Here is an 18,828-nt window from a genome sequence, read left to right as displayed (position 1 = left end):
TTTCTCTTCTTGTTCTACTTTAAAGATAGCCAGACTTTTAAGCCAGGGTAATGATTCGACCGCTGAGATGAGTATATTCAAGTTACGTTACAGGAGCAAAAGCAGTTTGCCTTTTAGATTTAACTAACATATACACTGATTTTCTTTTTCATCCTGGGTTGGAACTGACTCACTGCTGTGCTTCTGTTTTTCTACTCCATTGAATATGCATTTTTGATGCTTTACCAATAATAATGCATGGAGAAATGGGGAAAAAAAAATTTTTTTTAATGGGATCTTTTGATTAGCTGTCCTAAAGCTTTTCGGTTACAGTTCTCCCACAAAATACTGGCACAATCTGACAAACATTTTGGAGGTCTCTCTCTCTTTTTTTTTTCCCCTCCCTTCCTTGTACAAAAAAATTTCCAATTCCTGTGACAACTGCCCCAGAAATTTGCTTCCGGGCTACTTGTCTCTGTGGGCGCTCCCTCTGAAAACAAATCCACTTGGGAACCCTGGATCCAGGAGTGCCAAGTAGAAATTGTGTAAAGTGATTTTATTCAGATGCTGGTTACCTGTCAGACTTAAAATCTGAGGGACCAGGATCCCTGGGTGGCGCAGCGGTTTAGCACCTGCCTTTGGCCCAGGGCGTGATCCTGGAGGCCTGGTATCGAATCCCACATCGGGCTCCCGGTGTATGGAGCCTGCTTCTCCCTCTGCCTGTGTCTCTGCCTCTCTCTCTGTGGTTATCATAAATAAAAAAAAATTAAAAAAAAATCTGGCAGACCTAGAGATAATTGCCTGAATATTTTTGGTAGTGAAAGTTTGGCATCTAAGATCTAACCCCTGTTGCATTGCCTTTCTCTTTCTTTCTTTCTTTCTTTCTTTCTTTCTTTCTTTCTTTCTTTCTTCTTCTTTCTTTCTCTTTCTTTCTTCTTTCTTTTCTTTTTTTTTAAAGATTTATTTATTTATTTATTTATTTATTTATTTGAGAGAGAGAGAGAGAGAGAGAGAGAGGCAGAGACACAGGAGGCGGGAGAAGCAGGCTCCACGCCGGAAGCCTGATGCGGGACTCGATCCCGGGACTCCAGGATCCCGCCCTGGGCCAAAAGCAGGCGCCAAACCGCTGAGCCCCCCAGGGATCCCCTGCATTGTCTTTCAAAGTGTGGTCCGTGGGGACAAGACCTGCTATGTCTCCAAGACTCAGGGTATAATGAACATGGTGGGGCTTGTGGTATCTCTTGTTCAAAGGTAAGAATTTCAAGAGCTGCAGGAGCGTTAACCGTAAGTGAAGGGACGCCCGGGTGGCTCAGGGGCTGAGCGTCTGCCTTCGGCCCAGGGCGTGGTCCCGGGGTCCGGAATCGAGTCCCGCATCCGGCTCCCTGCATGGGGCCTGCCTCTCCCTCTGCCTGTGTCTCTGCCTCTCCCTCTGTCTGTGTCTCTCGTGAATGAATAAATAAAATAAAACACACACACACACACACACGTAAGTGAAGAGTCCTTTAGAGCACAGAGCCCTGTGCCTTGGCACTGGCATACACCCATGAGCCCAACCAAGCCTGTGTGGAGCCGATGGTGTCAGAAGCTCTGGAGTCTTACTGGTAAATCCGATATCTGGGGCTTACCGGCGAGTTAATGAATTCGAATCTCTGGAGATAGCGTGTGTGAATCATCATTCTCAACAAGCTCTCTGATGTTAATTTTGTACACATAAAAAGTTGATAACCTTTCACTTTCATTGGCTTGGGAAGAAAAAGCAATTCTATCTTTTATTTATTTATTTTTTTCAATTCTGTCTTTTAAAAGTGTATGGCTTGCTTGCCTTGATAGCTACCTGAGGCAGCTGCCCTGTGCCACCTTCAGCTTTTCTTTCCACTTTCTTTCCCTCTTTGCACTCCTTCTTCCCTTTCCTCTTCTACATTTGTTTGCAGCCTGTCACTAGTATGCGAGGCATGGCTAAACTTTGCTGATGACACCCAAGGCATATGAAACGATTAAACAAAGAAAATTTGAGAGGAGAGGGGAGACTTTCAGTGATCTAGGCAGTTTTTCTGTAGGGATTATGTTGTTTGCCAGAGCCAAGTTTATTTTTACTTCTAAAAAAAAAAAAAAAAAAAAAAAAAAACAGAAAAGGAAAAACATCAGAGAAACAATGCTACGAGAATAATCCCGATCCTATAGCCCCATCCTCAGTGACTCTTTGGTCGAATACTTTGGAATTTGATCCCAGATCAGTCCATCTCCTCCCCAGTGAATGTCTGTCAGTTCTTGGAACTTATTTCTACCAGTTGTCTCTTCACAAAATTGTAACCCCAAGGACTCAGGGGTTCATCCTGGGTAACTTCATGAAAGAATTCTTTCTTTCCTTTTTTTTTTTTTTTTTTTTTTTAAGATTTTACTTATTTATTCACGAGAGACAGAAAGAGAAAGAGGCAGGACACAGGCAGAGGGAGAAGCAGGCTCCATGCAGGGAGCCTGATGTGGAACTTGATCCCGGGACTCTAGGATCATGCCCTGAGTCAAAGGCAGATGCTCAACTGCTGAGCCACCCAGGTGTCCCCATGAAAGAATTCTTATCAAATTACCCTAAACACTTGGTTTTAAGTTCTGAGTCTAGAGACACTTGGGTGGCTCAGCAGTTGAGCACCTGCCTTCAGCTCAGGGCGTGATCCTAGAGTCCTGGGATCAAGTTCCACATCCAGGGTCCCTGAATAGAGCAAGCCTGCTTCTCCCTCTGCCTGTGTCTATGCCTCTCTTTCTGTGTCTCTCACGAATAAATAAAATAAAACCTTTAAAGAAAATAAAATTTCTAAAAAAAAGTTCTGAGTCTAACTAAATATCATCAAGATATTTCAGGGTTAATAAACTTTTTTATGTTATGGATATCAAAGTTTAGCACAACAAATGCTCTTTTTAATTTTTTTTTTCTTTTTGGCTCACAGTTTTCTCTGTGTGGGTGATTGCTTAAGTAGTCACTAAGCAGAGCAGATGCTGTCTTGAATTTTTGCTTACTTCAAAGTCGACAAATTTTTACTAACAGGTGCTTCCAAATTCCTTATGAAACTATTTTTCTCCTTATTGATTTTCATCTCTGTTCTCTGTTTTTTCCTCTAGTATTTCTGGAGTTTTATTACTCTTTTTTTTAAAAAAAGATTGTATTTATTTATTCATGAAAGACACACACAGAGAGAGAGAGAGAGAGACAGAGACACATGCAGAGGGAGAAGCAGGCTCCCTCAGGAAGCCCAATTTACTTATTTGTTTTAGAGAGAGAGTGTACAAGTGCATATGAGAAGGAGGGGCAAAGGGTGAGAATCTCAAGCAGACTCCTCACGCAGTGTGGAGACTGACTTGGGGCTAAATCTCATGATCAATGAGATCATGACCTGTGCTAAAATCAAGTGTCAGACACTTAACCAACTGAGCCACCCAGACACCCCTGTAACCCTGAAGTTCTTAAAAAATATTTTCTGCTTGCTTTTTATTTTGGCAAAGGACTTCCATACAAGAATATATAAAGAACTCTTACAACTCAATAAAAAGAAGGGAAACAACTCAAGTTTTAAAAAGGCAAAAAATTGGAATAGACTTATTACAGAAGAAAATATAAGAATGGCCAATAAGCACATGAAAAAGTTGCAACATCATTTGTCATCAGAGAAAGACAAGTTACAATAAGATAATGCTAACATAGTCACTAGAACAGCTAAAATAAAAGTATCTGACCAAACCAAGTGTTGGGAAGGATGTGGAGCAATTGGGAATCTCATACATTGCTGGTAAGAGTGTAAAATGATAAAATTACATTGAGAAACAATTTGGCAATTTCTCATAAACATAAGTTTAAACATAAACTTATCATATAACCCAACTATTTCACTCTTAGGTATTTACCTAAAAGAAATGAAAATATATGTCTTCTCAAAGATTTATTCATGAATGTTCATAGCAGCTTTATTCATAGCAGTCAAGAACTGGAGATTATACATAAATTCATCAATGGGTGAATAGATGAAACTGTGGTATATGCATACTACTTAGCAATAGAAAGGAATGAATTACTGATATGTATAAATAACATGAATGAACTCAAAAACATTATGCTGAAAGAGAGAAGCCAGATACAAAGGAGTACATATTGCACAATTCCGTTGATTTGGATTCTAGAAGAGCCAAACTAATGTGCCATGACAGAAAGAAGATCAATGCTTGGCTGCAGCCAGGTTTGGGAGGGGGCTATTGAACTCCAAAAGGGCAAGAGGGAATTGGGGCAGATGTTGGGGACATTCTATACTCTTTAAAATTAAAAAAGATTTAAATATCTTATTTGTTTATTTGAAAGAGAGTGAGAGAGAAAGTGTGAACAGAAGGAAGAGGGAGAAGCAGGCTCCCCGCTGAGCAGGGAGCCCAATGTGGGGCTCAATCCCAGGACCTTGGGGTCATGACCTGAGCTGAAGGCAGATAAAAACAGGATCCAGTTATATGCTGCCTACAAGAGACTCATTTCAACTAAAAAAAAAAAAAATTTTTTTTAAAAATTTATTTGTGAGAGAAAGAGCATGCAAGCATGAGCAGGAGGAAGGGCAGAGGGAGAGGAAGAGAGAGAATCTCAAGCAGATGCCCTGTTGAGCATGGAGCCCAACTTGGAACTCAATTTCAGGACCTTGAGATCATGACCTGAGCAGAAATCAAAAAGTTGGATGCCCAACCAACTGAGCTACTCTGGTGCCCCTCACTTCAGCTTTAAAGACACACATAGCCTGAAAGTGAAGAGATGGAAAAGGTAGTCCATGCAAATGAAAACAGAGTTAACTATACTATAACAGAAAACAGACTTTAAGCCAAAGATAGTAACGAGACAAAAGCCATTGTATGAAGGGGTCGATTCATCAAGATGATAGAACACTGGTAAATATTTATGTTCCCAACATAGGAGAACTTAAATATATAAAGCAAATGTTAACAGATTGCTAGGGAAAAATAGACAGCAACACAATAATAGTAGGTAGGAGACTTCAATACCACATTTTCAACAAATGTGGTTACACATTTTCCAGACAGAAAATCAATATGGAAACATTGGACTTAAACTACATATTTGATCAGATGGATTTAACAGTCATATTACATAACATTCTATTGAACAGCAGCAGAATACACAGTTTTCTCCAACACACATGGAACATTCTCCAGGATAGATTTTATTTTAGACCACAAAACAAGTCTTAATAACTTCAAGAAGATTTAAGTCATGTCAAGTGTCTTTTTTGACCATAATGGTATAAAACTAGAGAAGAAAACTGAATAATTAACCCAATATGTGGAGATTAAACAATATGCTACTGAACAATCCATGGGTCAAATACATCAAAAGAGAAATAAAAAAATATCTTGAGACAAATTAAAATGGAAATAAACATACTAAAACTTATGGGAGGCAGCAAAAGCAATTCTAAGAAAGAAGTTCATGGTGATAAATGCCTACATTAAGAAAAAAAGAAATATATCAATTAAACAATCTAACTTTACACTTTAGGGCACTAGAAAAGAAGCACAAATGAAGTTCAAAGCTAGTAGAAGGAAGAAAGCAATAAAGATCATAGTAAAAATAGAGACTAAAAGGACAATAGAAAAGATCAATGAAACCGAGACCTGTTTTTTCTTGAAAAGATAAACAAAATCATAAACTTTTAGCTAGATTTACCAAAAAGCAATAGAGAATGCAAACAAATAAAATTATAAATAAAAGTAGAGAAGTTACAACTGATACCAAACAAATAAGGATCGTAAGAGACTACTATGAACAATTATATGCCCATAGATTAGATAACCTAGAGGAAATGGATAAATTCCTAGAAATATACAACTTACTAAGTCTAAATCATAAAGAAATAGAAAATCTAAAAAAAAAAAAAAAAAAAAAAAAAAAAAAGAAATAGAAAATCTGAAGAGATCAGTTACTAGTAAGGAGACTGAATCAGTAACCAAATACCTCCCAATAAACAAAATTCCAGGGTAAGATGTCTTTACTAGTGAATTCTTCCAAACATTTAAAGAAGAATTAATACTAATCCTTCTCAAAGTCTTCCAAAAAATAGAGGAGGAAACATTTCCCTCATTTTATGTAGTCAGAATTACTTTGATACCAAAGCCAGGTAAGGGCACTGCATGAAAAGAAAATTAGAGGCCAATATCACTAAAGGACATAGATGCAAAAATCCTGAAAAAATACTAGCAAACCAAAATTTGACAGTACATTAAAAGGATGAAATTCCATGATTAAGTGGGATTTATCTGAGATACAAGAATGGTTCAACATCTGTAAGTCAATGTGATACACTACATCAACAAAATGAAGGATAAAAGTCATGATCATCTCAATAGATGCAGAAAAAACATTTAACAAAACTCTCAACAAACTTGATATAGAAGGTATGTAGTTCATCATAATAAAGGCCATTGTATCAAACCCACAGCTAACATTACACTCAATGGTAAAAGGTAGAAAGTGTTCCCTCTAAGCTCAGGAACAAGATGAGTATGATCACTCCTACTACTTTTATTCAACATTGAATTTGAAGTCTTAGAGCAATTAGGTGAGAAAAAGAAATAAAAGGCATCCAGAGGAAATAAAATTGTCTCTATGTGCAGATGACCCGACCTTAAAAGAAGAAAACCCAAAAGACTGTATCCAAAATCTGCTATAACTGGGGATCCCTGGGTGGTGCAGCGGTTTAGCGCCTGCCTTTGGCCCAGGGCGCGATCCTGGAGACCCGGGATCTAGTCCCATGTCGGGCTCCCAGTGCATGGAGCCTGCTTCTCCCTCTGCCTGTGTCTCTGCCTCTCTCTCTCTCTCTGTGTGTGACTATCATGAATAAATAAAAAATAATGATAAAAAAATAAACAAAATCTGCCATAACTAATCAATGAACTCAGCAAATTTACAGGTTAAAAAATCACTATACAAAAATCAATTGTGTTTTTATACATTAATGATAAACTACCTGAGAGAGAAATCAAGAAAACAATCTCATTTACTGTAGCTTCAGAAAGAATAGAACACTTAGGAATAAATTTAACCAAGGTGGTAAAAGTTCTATATGCTGAAAACTATACGGTATTGGTGAAAAAAAAATTGAAGAAGACACAAATAAATAGAAAGATATTTCATGTTTACGGATTGGAAGGATTAATAGTTAAAATGTGCATACTATCCAAAGTGATCTGTAGATTAAATGCAATCTCTTTTTTTTTTTTTTTAATTTTATTTATTTATGATAGTCACACAGAGAGAGAGAGAGAGGCAGAGACACAGGCAGAGGGAGAAGCAGGCTCCATGCACCGGGAGCCCGATGTGGGATTCGATCCCGGGTCTCCAGGATCGCGCCCTGGGCCAGAGGCAGGCGCCAAACCGTTGCGCCACCCAGGGATCCCTAAATGCAATCTCTATCAAAGTTTCTTTTTTTTTTTTTCTAAAGATTTTATTTTATTTATTCATGAGAGACACAGAGAGAGAGAGGCAGAGACACAGGCAGAGAGAGAAGCAGGCTCCATGCAGGGAGCCCGATGTGGGACTCAATTGTGGGACTCGATCGTGGGACTCGATTGTGGGACTCCAGGACCACACCCTGGGTCAAAGGCAGGCACCAAACCGCTGAGCAACCCAGGGATCCCCTCTATCAAAGTTTCAATGGGATTTTTCACAGAAATAGAAAAACAATCCTAAAGTTTGCATGGAATCACAAAAGACACTGAATAGCCAAACAATCTTGAAGAACAAAGCTAGAGGGATCATGCTTCTTGATTTCAAATTACATTACAAAGCTATATAGTATTGTATAGTGTTGGCATAAAAATAGACACAATAACCAATAGAACAGAATAGAGAGCACAGAAAAAACCTCAGGCATATATGGTAAATTAATTTTTGACAAAGCCAAGAATACACAATAAGAAAATGATAGTCTCTTTAATAAATGGTGTTGGAAAAAACTGGATATCCATATGCAAAAGAGTGATATTGGACCATTATGTCACAGGATATACAAAAATCAACTCCAAATGCATTAGACTTGACTGTATGACTTGAAATCATAGAACTCCTAGGAGAAAACATAGTGGATAATTTCCTTGACATTGGTCTTGGTAATGATTTTTGGATTTGACGCTAAAACCAAAGGCAACAAAAGCAAAAATAAGCAAGTGGGACAACATTAAATTAAAAAGCTTTTGCTCAGGGCACCTGGGTGGCTCAGTTGGTTAAGCGTCTGTCTTCGGCTTAGATCATGATTCCGGGGTCCTGGTGAGCCCTGAGTCCAGCTCAGCGGGGAGTTTGCTTCTCCCTCTGCCCCTCCTCCTGCTCATGCTTTCTCTCTCTGTCTGAAATAAAGAAATCAAATTAAAAAAAAAAAAACTTCTGCTTAGCAAGTGAAACCATCAACAACAAAATGAAAAGGCAACCTATGAAATGGCTTAAAATATTGGAAACCACATATCTGATAAGTGGTCAATATCCAAAATATAGAAGGAACTCCTACAACCCAACAGCAGAAACAAAAAGGGAAAAAACAAAAAACAACCAATCCAATTTCAAAATGGCCAAAGGACCTGAATATACATTTTTCCAAAGAAAACATCCAAAGGCCAACAAATACATGAAATGATCAACATCACTAATCTTCAGGGAAATTAAATAAAAATGATAAGATATAACCTCACACCTGTTAGAATGGTTATTATCAAAAATACAAGAGCTGGGCAGCCCCAGTGGCACAGCGATTTAGCGCCGCCTGCAGCCTGGGGCATGATCCTGGAGACCCGGGATCGAGTCCCACATTGGGCTCCTTGCATGGAGCCCGCTTCTCCCTCTACCTGTGTCTCTGCCTCTCTCTCTCTCTCTCTCTCTCTCTCTCTCTCTGTGTGCCTCTATGAATAAATAAAATCTTTAAAAAAAAATACAAGAGCTAACAAATCCTGTCAAGAATGTGTAGAAAAGGTGGGCACCTGGTGGCTCAGTTGGATAAACATCTGGCTCATCCCAGTTAGGGTCTTGATCTCAGGGTTGTGAGTATAAGCCCTGTGTTGGGCTCCACACTGGGCATTGGGCTCTATGCTGGAAAAAAAATGTGGAGAAAAGGGAACCCTTGTATGCTACTGGCTGTATGCTGCTGGTAGCAATATAAATCAGTATATAGGTTCCTCAAAAATGAAAAGTAGTACTACTGGGCCATGTGGTTGGCCTACTTGTTAGAGCATGCAACTCTTGATCTTAGGTTCATGAGTTTGAGCCCCACATGGGATTTAGAGTTTACTTTAGAACTACCAGATGATTCAGCTATCCCACTTCTGGATATATATCCAAAGGAAACAAATCCATTGCCTTGAAGAGATATTTACAGTCCTGTGTTTATTGCAGAATTATTCACAATAGCCAAGGTGTGGAAACAACTCAAGTGTCTATCAACACATGAATGGATCGATATATATATATATATATATGTGTATATATGTGTATATATATATGTATATATATGTGTGTATATATATATATACACAGTGTATATATATATGTGTATATATGTGTATATATATATATACACAGTGTATATATATGTGTATATATATGTGTGTGTATATATATATATATATATATATATACACAGTGGAATATAATTAGCCATAAAAAGAAGAAAATCTTGTCACTTGCTACAACATGGGTGAAGCTGGAGTTCATTGCTAAATGAAATAAGCTAGACAGAGAAATACAAATACTACTGCATGATATCACATGTGGAATCTAAAACAAAAAGTTGAACTTGTAGAATCATGGAGTAGAAAAGAGGTTGCCAGGGGCTGCAGGGTAGGGGAAATAGGTTGGTAAAATAGGTTGGTAAACAGACTTTCAGTTATAAGGTAAGGAAGGTCTTAGGGGGATCTAAGTTATAATAGGATGACCATGGTTGATAACACTCTATTTTATCATTAACAATAATTGTGCCTCGGATAAGCCTCATTGGCTACGATACTGCCACTGTGCAAAGCCTGTATGTTATCACTGAAACTTACTAAGAGAGTAGAACCTCAGTGTTTTCACCAATACACACAATAGTAAATATATGAGGTGATGTATGTGTTGATTAACTCGCTGGTGGGGAGGTGGGGGGATCCTTTTACAATGTACATGTATATCAAATCATGTTGTAAACTTTAAATGTCTTACAATTTTGTTAGTTCATTGTGCTGCAATAAAACTGAGGAAAGCCCATTATTTGAACTGTGCACAAAAAATTGGTACATTTTATTGTATGTAAAGTATACTTCGATAAAGTCGATTTTTACAAACTACAAAAGCATGTTTAGAGAAGGGGTGCCCAGGTGGCTCAGTTGGTTAAACGTTAGTCTCTTGATTTTGGCTCAGGTCATGATCTCAGGGTTGTGAGATCAAGTCTGCGTCAGGCTCTGGCCTGGGCTTAGAGCCTGCTTAAGATTCTCTCTTTCCTCTGTCCCTTCCCACCCCCACCCCCAATAAAATAGAATAGAATAGAATAGAATAAAATAAAATAAAATAAAATAAAATAAAATAAAATAAAATAAAATATAAAATAAATAAAATAAATAAAATATCTTACTCAAAAGTTTGTTTAAAAAAATGTTTAGAGAAGACTCTAAAGACTCTAAGACACATGACCCAGCATTAATAAATGATGTTAAACATCTGTCATTTGCTTTATCTATTTTCTTATATTAGACATGAACTATTACTAATAAAGGTGAAGTATTTAATTCCCATACTTATTGTTCACCCCTTATCACCAGCAAGCACATTTCATAAAGTTGTGTTCCTTTTCTCTGTCCATTTAAAAAAATGTATTAATAGACATCTTCATTTCATTGATGAAAATATCAAAACTTAACAGGAATTGCACGTAGGTCAGAGTTAAACAGTGAGTCAGTTAGCAGAACAGTCACTAGTAATGTTCTCAGTCTCCTGCTCTTTCCTCAGAGTTATGTTACTTAACTGGTGTTTGTGGAGCTGCTGTTATAATTTGTGTAATTATGAGAATGTTTACACTGGCTCTTTATCCTCAGTTTTAAACAATACTAAAATGTGACCTAAATGGAAATTTAGTGTTATGATGTTTCTCTAAGTGTTGGAAACGGACTCCTCGAAAACTTTCAAATCAAAGACTGTGATAATTATCAATATATATTTGATATCACTGTAACTGCAATTAAGCCAGAATACAGATACTTATGCTTTTCACTCTAATTTTTCCATGTAGATTACTAGATTATTATTATTTTTAAAGATTTTATTTATTTATTCATGAGAGAGAGAGAGAGAGAGAGAGAGAGAGAGAGGCGCAGAGACACAGGCAGAGGGAGAAGCAGGCTCCATGCAGGGAGCCCGACTCAGAACTCGATCCCGGGACTCAAGGATCACGCCCTGGGCCAAAGGAGGCACTAAACCGCTGAGCCACCCAGGGATCCCCCTAAATTACTCGATTATTTTTACAGCAACTAATACCTTTGAATCCCAATGCTTCAAAGTCCAGTTTGACTGTTTTACATTTGAAGGGGCTCAGAATGTGCCACCCTAAAATATGACACTTTGGGGAGTTGGTTATTTTGAGCTGAGAGTACTTTGAGAAACAACAGATGCACAAAGGGTTTTCAACCCTTACCCTTTCTATCTAAAAACAGGTCATAAAATTTCCCATGAGAAAGGTACCCTTTCTGTATCAGGAAGAGAACATTCTTCTTTTGCTCCCAGTTTTATTGTGACATAATTGACATTTAACATTGTCTGAATTTAAGTTGTACAACATGATGGGATATATGTATATATTGCAAAGTGATCACCATAATAAGTTTAATTGACATCCATCCCATGAGAAGAACATTCGTATCATCAGATACTGAGATTCAATGCTAAAATGGACATGTACAAATAAGCCTAGAATGGTAACTCTTAGTTTGCCAAGTATAGTTCCTAGTCATTGTCCCACAATTTACTGTTTTTAGAGGAAGTGCCTTTGTCTTGTCACATCCCTACAGTTTTTCAATTTTTGTGTAAAAAGCTTTTACGTCTAAAGTCTTCTGCAGGTCTTCATTTTCCTTCTGGAGATTCCCGTGTACCCGTAAAGATATTTAATATATTGGTGTGCTTTTCTCCTCTTCATCTGTTTTATGTCATTTTAATTCGTAGGCCAGCCGTGGAACAAACATAAGAGGATAGAAGAAAGTTTTTCCTCTCTTACGGCATATATATGAGATAGTTACAGGGACTGCTTTGACATTCCTTGCTCTTTCTTTTTTGGTTTCTGTTTTTTATGGTCCAAGTTCTATATTGTCCAGATTTTTCCTTCAGTTCTAATGTTTATATTTCAAAAGCTTATAGATATTGGCAGAGGGATCCCTGGATGGTGCAGCGGTTTAGCGCCTGCCTTTGGCCCAGGGCACGATCCTGGAGACCCCGGATCGAATCCCACGTCGGGCTCCCGGTGCATGGAGCCTGCTTCTCCCTCTGCCTGTGTCTCTGCCTCTCTCTCTCTGTGTGTGTGTGTGTGACTATCATAAAATAAAAAATTAAAAAAAAAAAGATATTGGGAGAGAAAAGCAGAGTTTAGAGGGCTTTAACTATTTTGTAATAATGAAGTTGATTTCTCTTTGTGATCTTTTAGGGGAAAGTCATAAAACAGTTCTCTCAAAGAAGACTGATAATTTTGGTTTTACCTAGCAGATAATTTGACTTTTTCCCTTCTTTTTGAAAATAGCAATTGCTCTGATTAGAAAAATAATGAATGAAATAATTCCTCTTCTATTTATAAAAGTAACAGAAATCAGTTCTGAACTCAAGTTTAAGTTCAATGGAGTTCAGAGTGCCTTTTTTTTTTTTTTTACCCTTTAGAATTTGGAAGCTGCACCTTCATTTGCTTGTTGTTTTAGACACATCTTCAACTTGTCTATTGACTTGCATATCACAATGCACGCTAAGTCTGTTCCTAGAGCAAGTCCAATATCACCATTTCAGCAACATACTATAATGTCACTGAAGCCTCCTTCTGGGATGGCCACAATAGATTATGAATGTTACTCACCCAGTGATGCGTTCTCCTTGTCAACAACATCTGATAATTGTGGGGATGACTACATCAGACTAGCTGTGCCACAGGGCACTGTTGTGTCACTGGTGACTAGTATAGGGAGTAGGGGTGGACAGGACTCTTTTCTTAGTGCTGCCAAAGATGAAGAACTCCACTCTCCTATGGGGAAGTGTGACACAATAAGAATGGAGAGAGCAGAGATTCTAAAGATCCACAGCTGACACTGGAGGATACAGAATTTTACCGATTCCTCCTTGGTTTTTGAACATCTAGTCATAAGATAATATACAGGGATTACTAACTGAAGTACAGCCTGGGAGACAGGCCTGAGAAATCTGCTTTGGAACACTGAATGGTGACATTTAGGTAAGGGACATGGGTGAAGCCAGCATGGACATGGGACATGTATGGGATGTATGGTGGCACCATCCTCACTAGCTGAGAAGGTGTGAGCATTCTGAGGAAATGATGTGGTTTATTTTATCATTGAAAGCATCAGGGAGGGCAGCCCCAGTGGCCCAGTGGTTTAGGGCCTTCAGTGGATCAGGGCGTGATCCTGGAGACCCGGGATCGAGTCCCACATCCGGCTCCCTGCATGGAGCCTGCTTCTCCCTCTGCCTGTGTCTCTGCCTCTCTCTCTCTCTGTGTCTGTCATGAATAAATAAATATTTTAAAAAATGTATAAAAAAAAGAAAGCATCAGGGATTGGCAATAGTGATCTGGGAATGAGATCAAGGTGACAGAGAATGAGAGGTAAAATGTTGGTGGGAAAATGAGAACACTTTCACGTTTTACCACACATTGGACCATTCCAGAGGAAGTTTCTTAGAGTAAAGCACTTTGTCAAAGCAAGTCATTAAGAGAGAGGATGATTTAAGAAAAGATTTGAGATCTTGGAACAATCTCTTTTTAAAATTGTCTTTTTTATATAGATCTGTCACCTTCAGCAGATCTTTTATTGAGGCTCCTGTTCTCAACTTTTCGCTATGTGAGGTGATATTTGCTATTCAAAATTTAAATTTGCTATTCAAATTTGGGTTTCAAATTTGCTATTCAAAGCTGCCTGTATTTTGTTTCTGATGTGCTGTGGAAGTGTATGAATGAATGTCTTCCTGAATTTCAATTTCTAAAACTTTATGTATCTATGGAAAAATAGAAGTCATTATTGAAGGGAATTTGGTCCTTCAAATTTAATTTCTATTATTTAATTTGTATTAATTTTATCTCTTGCATGCTTAACTGGGTGGCCTAAAATACCAGTATTACGACCATCTTATTCATGCTTTTTGTGATTTTAGTAACTTTACTCATTTCTAGAATTTACACCTCCAGGCTTGAAGAGTTCTTTATCTTTTTTGGGGGGGGGGTTAAGTGGGGAGTCCCTCATACATTAGACTCTAGGCCTTCTAGTATGAGATCTGTGCAGCTTTTTCCAGAATTCTTTGTTTCCTGTTGCTGTGGATCACGGGTAGGACAAGCAAGGTATGGGCATAACCGCTCTTGAAAGCTTACGGATTTCCTCTAATCGTTAACAAGGGGTTTTACAGTTAAAGCAATTACCTCTTCAGAGTGTGATACGTTCATCTCAGAACCGAACGTGAGGAAAACATTTTTATTTTTTTTATTTATTTATTTTTTTTAGGAAAACATTTTTATAAAGCCAACCACTTTCTATCCAGGTTTCTCCGCCTATCCAAAAATGCAAAAATGCAAATTGTTGTTCTTAGGAAGCCTTTCCGAAGCCCAGGCGAAGGCACAGAAACAATTACCAGTTTGGAAAAGTGAAAACCCTTTTTTGTAATTCTGTTGGTTATTGAAAAACCGAGCTTTCGGCTGAGAGAGTAGGGAGCTTGTACTTCCCTTTCTTTTAGAATAAGTAGGTAACCAAACCATCTATTTGATTTCTAAGAAGTTAGAGCTCCGTTGAAAGCTCATATGTAGAAAATCACTCACTTTGGGAAAGGGACACAGTATTGAATGCCGAATTAGTTTCTGATCTGCCATTACATTAAACACATTTTACAAATCATCCTGAATTACATGAGTAAGAGTGAGTGAGTTTACATGTTTTTGAGGAGCCTTGTACTAAGGTAATAAAAGGCAAACGCTATTGTTTTGTACAAGACTTGGCTAATGCCCAAGACTTATTTCGGAAGCTTTCACAGACGACGCCCAGCAGAATATTGGCTATTGGCAGAAACATGATCCAGTCTAAATCCCTCAATTTTGGCTTCCGCCCAAGGTGTGTAGCCCGTATCCATAGAGACCGGAAAAAGCGTCCCCGAGCTGGCCCCTGCCTCCTCTGATCTAAACTGCTTCCGCTTTCGGTGGGAGGGAAAAAATGAAGGGGATTTGTGTGCCCGCCCGAGTAGCACTCTTTCTCTCTGTGTCTCGATGCTCAGTCCTGCTTTCGCTGAATTTCCGGCCGAACCACAACTCCCAGGATGCATCCACATTCTTGAGCGGTCAGAAGAGCAGTTTCCGGTCTGGGCTAGTGCGCCTGCGTACGATCTGCGGCCCTATTGGTTCGAACTGCCTCGTGCGATGCGCGTCACGGCGACGCGCAGTCGTGGGGGCGGGAAGACGCGGCGGCGGCTGTCGCGGCGGCGCGAGCAGGATCTCAGACACGGTATCGCGGCGGCGGCAGCGGCGCGGCTCCACCGGGTCCCCTCCCTCCTCCGCTTCCCCTTCCTCCCCCTCCCCTCAGCCGTGGTTCCCGACGACTCCGAGACACGCGGCGAGGCGGCGACAAGCTCTGGGTGAGGGTCTCTGGAGTGTGAGCGCCGTTTCCCGGGCGGAGGGAGCCCGGGTCGAGGAGGAGGTGAGGGCTGTGAGGGGGATAGTGTTCCCGGCGCGGGCCGGGCAGCGCGCGGGTCCCAGCCTTCAACTTGGCCTCCCTCCCTGCGTCGCCGCGGGGCACGGCGTGCGGCGCTGTGGCCCCGGGGCCGTCCGGCGGGGCCTGGATCCGCCCTCGGTCCTGCCGCTGTGTGTGCCCGGCGTCCCCCGCCCGCGTCGCCCCTCCCGGCGCGGGTCTGGAGCCCCCTCCGCTCCTCTCCCGGTGCGTGCAGTTGCCCTTCCTACTGCCCGCCCCCCCGGGTCCCCGTCTTCATCTCGGTCTCTGACTAGTTCTAGGAATTTCTTTGGTTGCAGGCTTCGAACGGGTTCTGCCCAGTGCTACTTTTATAGTCCTCGGGTGGAAGATTCTTCTACCTTCCCTTCGGTGGCGCTCCAGGCTGCCGACTGGGGATAGTGCCTTGGGCCCTGGTTTGCCAAGCCCCTTTGGCTTTTCCGCTGTCCCTGTGTGCTGCGCTTAGAACGAGTGAAAACAGGGTTTAAATCAGTTCCAGGGGTCTGTGAGAGAGTTCGGAGTGGGAACTGATAGCGACCTTCTCCCTCTCGCATCTGACGTTAGATATAAATACGTTTGTCCCTGGAATTTGGCAACCAGACGAGACGGCCCAACTGTGACTTTTGGTAGATTCAGATGTCCGGCCGGAATTGTACTGGATATGGTAACTTGAGTGCAGGTTGTTGGCATTCTTTTTAGTAGGATGGCCTTTTGATACTTTATTTTTAGATTCTGGATTTCTCAGCCTTCTGTTAATCCCATTAGATCTCTTCCAGAGACAGTCCCCCAACTCCCAAGAAACCGTTTAAAACTCGAAGAAATCTTTTGTAACATTTAAAATCATTTGATCACAGAGCTACTCAATGAAATGTTAAAAATAATTTCTTCAACCCAAAGCTTTAATTTTGGAGGGAAGATCTTAGACTGTCATTTCTGAAGTCTGAAGTGTTTTCTTACCAAAGGCCACCCGTTGGTCTCCTTTTATCACTCTCTCTCATTCTGTTAGAATTTGATTAAAAAAAAACAGAATTTGATAATTTGAAAAACTACTAGTTTTTCATTTTATAGAATGAAGATTTTCTTTCTTTCTTTCTTTTTTTTTTAAATTTATTTATGATAGTCACATAGAGAGAGAGAGAGAGAGAGAGAGAGAGGGGCAGAGACACAGGCCGAGGGAGAAGCAGGCTCCATGCACCGGGAGCCCGATGTGGGATTCGATCCCGGGTCTCCAGGATCGCGCCCTGGGCCAAAGGCAGGCGCCAAACCGCTGCGCCACCCAGGGATCCCTAGAATGAAGATTTTCATTTGTGATTTTTATTTCGTAGACATTTCCTTTCTTTCTTTTCTTTCTTTCCTTTTCTTTCTTTCTTTTCTTTCTTATTTATTTTTTTATTTATTTTTCTTTATTTATTTATGAGAGAGAGAGAGGCAGAGGCAGAGCGAGAAGCAGGTTCCATGGGGAGCCCGACGTGGGACTGGATCCTGGGTCTCTGGGATCAGCCCTGGGCTGAAGGCAGCGCCAAACCCCTGAGCCACCTGGGCTGCCCAGAAATTTCTTTTCTTATGTTGTTGTTCATAGATGTTTTCATGCATTCTCACAAATTTGTTGGAGTGCTGACTGATGACAATGTGTAACAATTTCATTAGTAGTTGGGACTTGCATGCTTGTGGTGGCAGCTACTTGGTGCTGAATTAATATGAACTTTGAAAAAAATTCAGATTGATTAAAATATGAAAGCTATTTCTTTTAGTTTTCATTTGTAACTGCATACCCACCAGTATACGTCCATACCTGAACTTTATAGGCTACCTCATAGCAAATTTTCTCTTATCTGAACACTAGCTATGAGAAAAGGATTTCCAGAGCCTAAAAGAGAGTTTTTCTATTCCTAGACTAGTACGAATAAATAAATGGATCGATTTTTTTCCACCAGTAGTGTCATTTTAGCTGCTGCAGTTTCTTGTGTTCCAAATGAAATTAATTTTATTTATACATAATATAATATTTATAATTTATTTCAGGGGCCAACAAGCTTGTGGGGCAAGTTTTGCTGTCTTTGTAAATTAAGTTTTTATTGAGATATAGCCATCTTTATTCATTTTGATGTTGTTTGTGGTTGCTTTTGCAGTGCAAGGGTAGAATTAAGTAGTGGGACAGACTCATGGCCTGCAAAGCCTAAAATATATACTATCTGGCCCCTGATAGGAAAAGCTTGCTGACTCCTACTTTATTTTGTTAAAAATCATGCATATGTAACGTAGAAAATTAAAATGAAAAGTATAAAGAAGAAAGTAGAAATTGTCCAGAATCACACCACTCAGAGGGGTTTGTTTTTGTGATTCTTACAGAATATGTTAGCGATTGTTTTTGTATAAATGGACTCATCTTGTTAAGTGGTGGTTTGTAGTCTTTTTTTTTAAGATTTTATTTTTTAATTAATTTATTATTTTTTAAGGATTTTATTTATTTATTCATGAGTGACAGAGGAGAGAGAGAGAGAGACACAGGCAGAGGGAGAAGCAGGCTCCATGCAGGGAGCCTGACGCAGGACTTGATCCTGGAACTCCAGGATCACTCCCTGGGCCTAAGGCAGGCGCTAAACCGCTAAGACACCCAGGGATCCCCAAGATTTTATTTTTTTAAGTTCATCTCTGCACCCAAGATGGGTCTTTTTTTTTTTTTTTTAAAGATTTTATTTATTTATTCATGATAGTCACACAGAGAGAGACAGAGAGGCAGAGGGAGAAGCAGGTTCCATGCAGGGAGCCCGATGTGGGATTCGATCCCAGGTCTCCAGGATCGTGCCCCGGGCCAAAGGGAGGCACCAAACCGCTGCGCCACCCAGCCACCCAGGGATCCCCCCAAGATGGGTCTTGAATTCATGACCCTGAGAT

The 18,828-nt window shown here is 39.9% G+C and overlaps 1 protein-coding gene and 1 pseudogene across 4 annotated transcripts in view; one reads left to right on the top strand and one right to left on the bottom strand.

Annotated features, from left to right (window-relative positions):
• Window positions 1-18,828, top strand: part of ADIPOR2 (adiponectin receptor 2) — a 138,045-nt gene that overhangs the window by 27,662 nt on the left and 91,555 nt on the right. Inside the window, exon 1 of one of the 4 annotated variants that reach the window (XM_041736627.1) lies at window positions 15,713-15,844. The exons of 2 other annotated variants lie outside the window; for them this stretch is intronic. The gene's annotated coding sequence lies outside the window, so the exon portion shown is untranslated. Of the gene's footprint in view, window positions 1-15,712; window positions 15,907-18,828 lie in introns of those variants that run through there. One more of the 4 variants, XM_041736626.1, reaches the window with a different exon arrangement.
• LOC121480432 lies at window positions 9,937-10,021 on the bottom strand (annotated as a pseudogene).

This window comes from Vulpes lagopus, chromosome 21, assembly GCF_018345385.1.
Source record: "Vulpes lagopus strain Blue_001 chromosome 21, ASM1834538v1, whole genome shotgun sequence".
NCBI classification, from domain to species: Eukaryota; Metazoa; Chordata; class Mammalia; order Carnivora; family Canidae; genus Vulpes; species Vulpes lagopus.
Note: the sequence above shows the minus strand (reverse complement) of the source record. Positions and strands in the feature narration are given on the sequence as shown.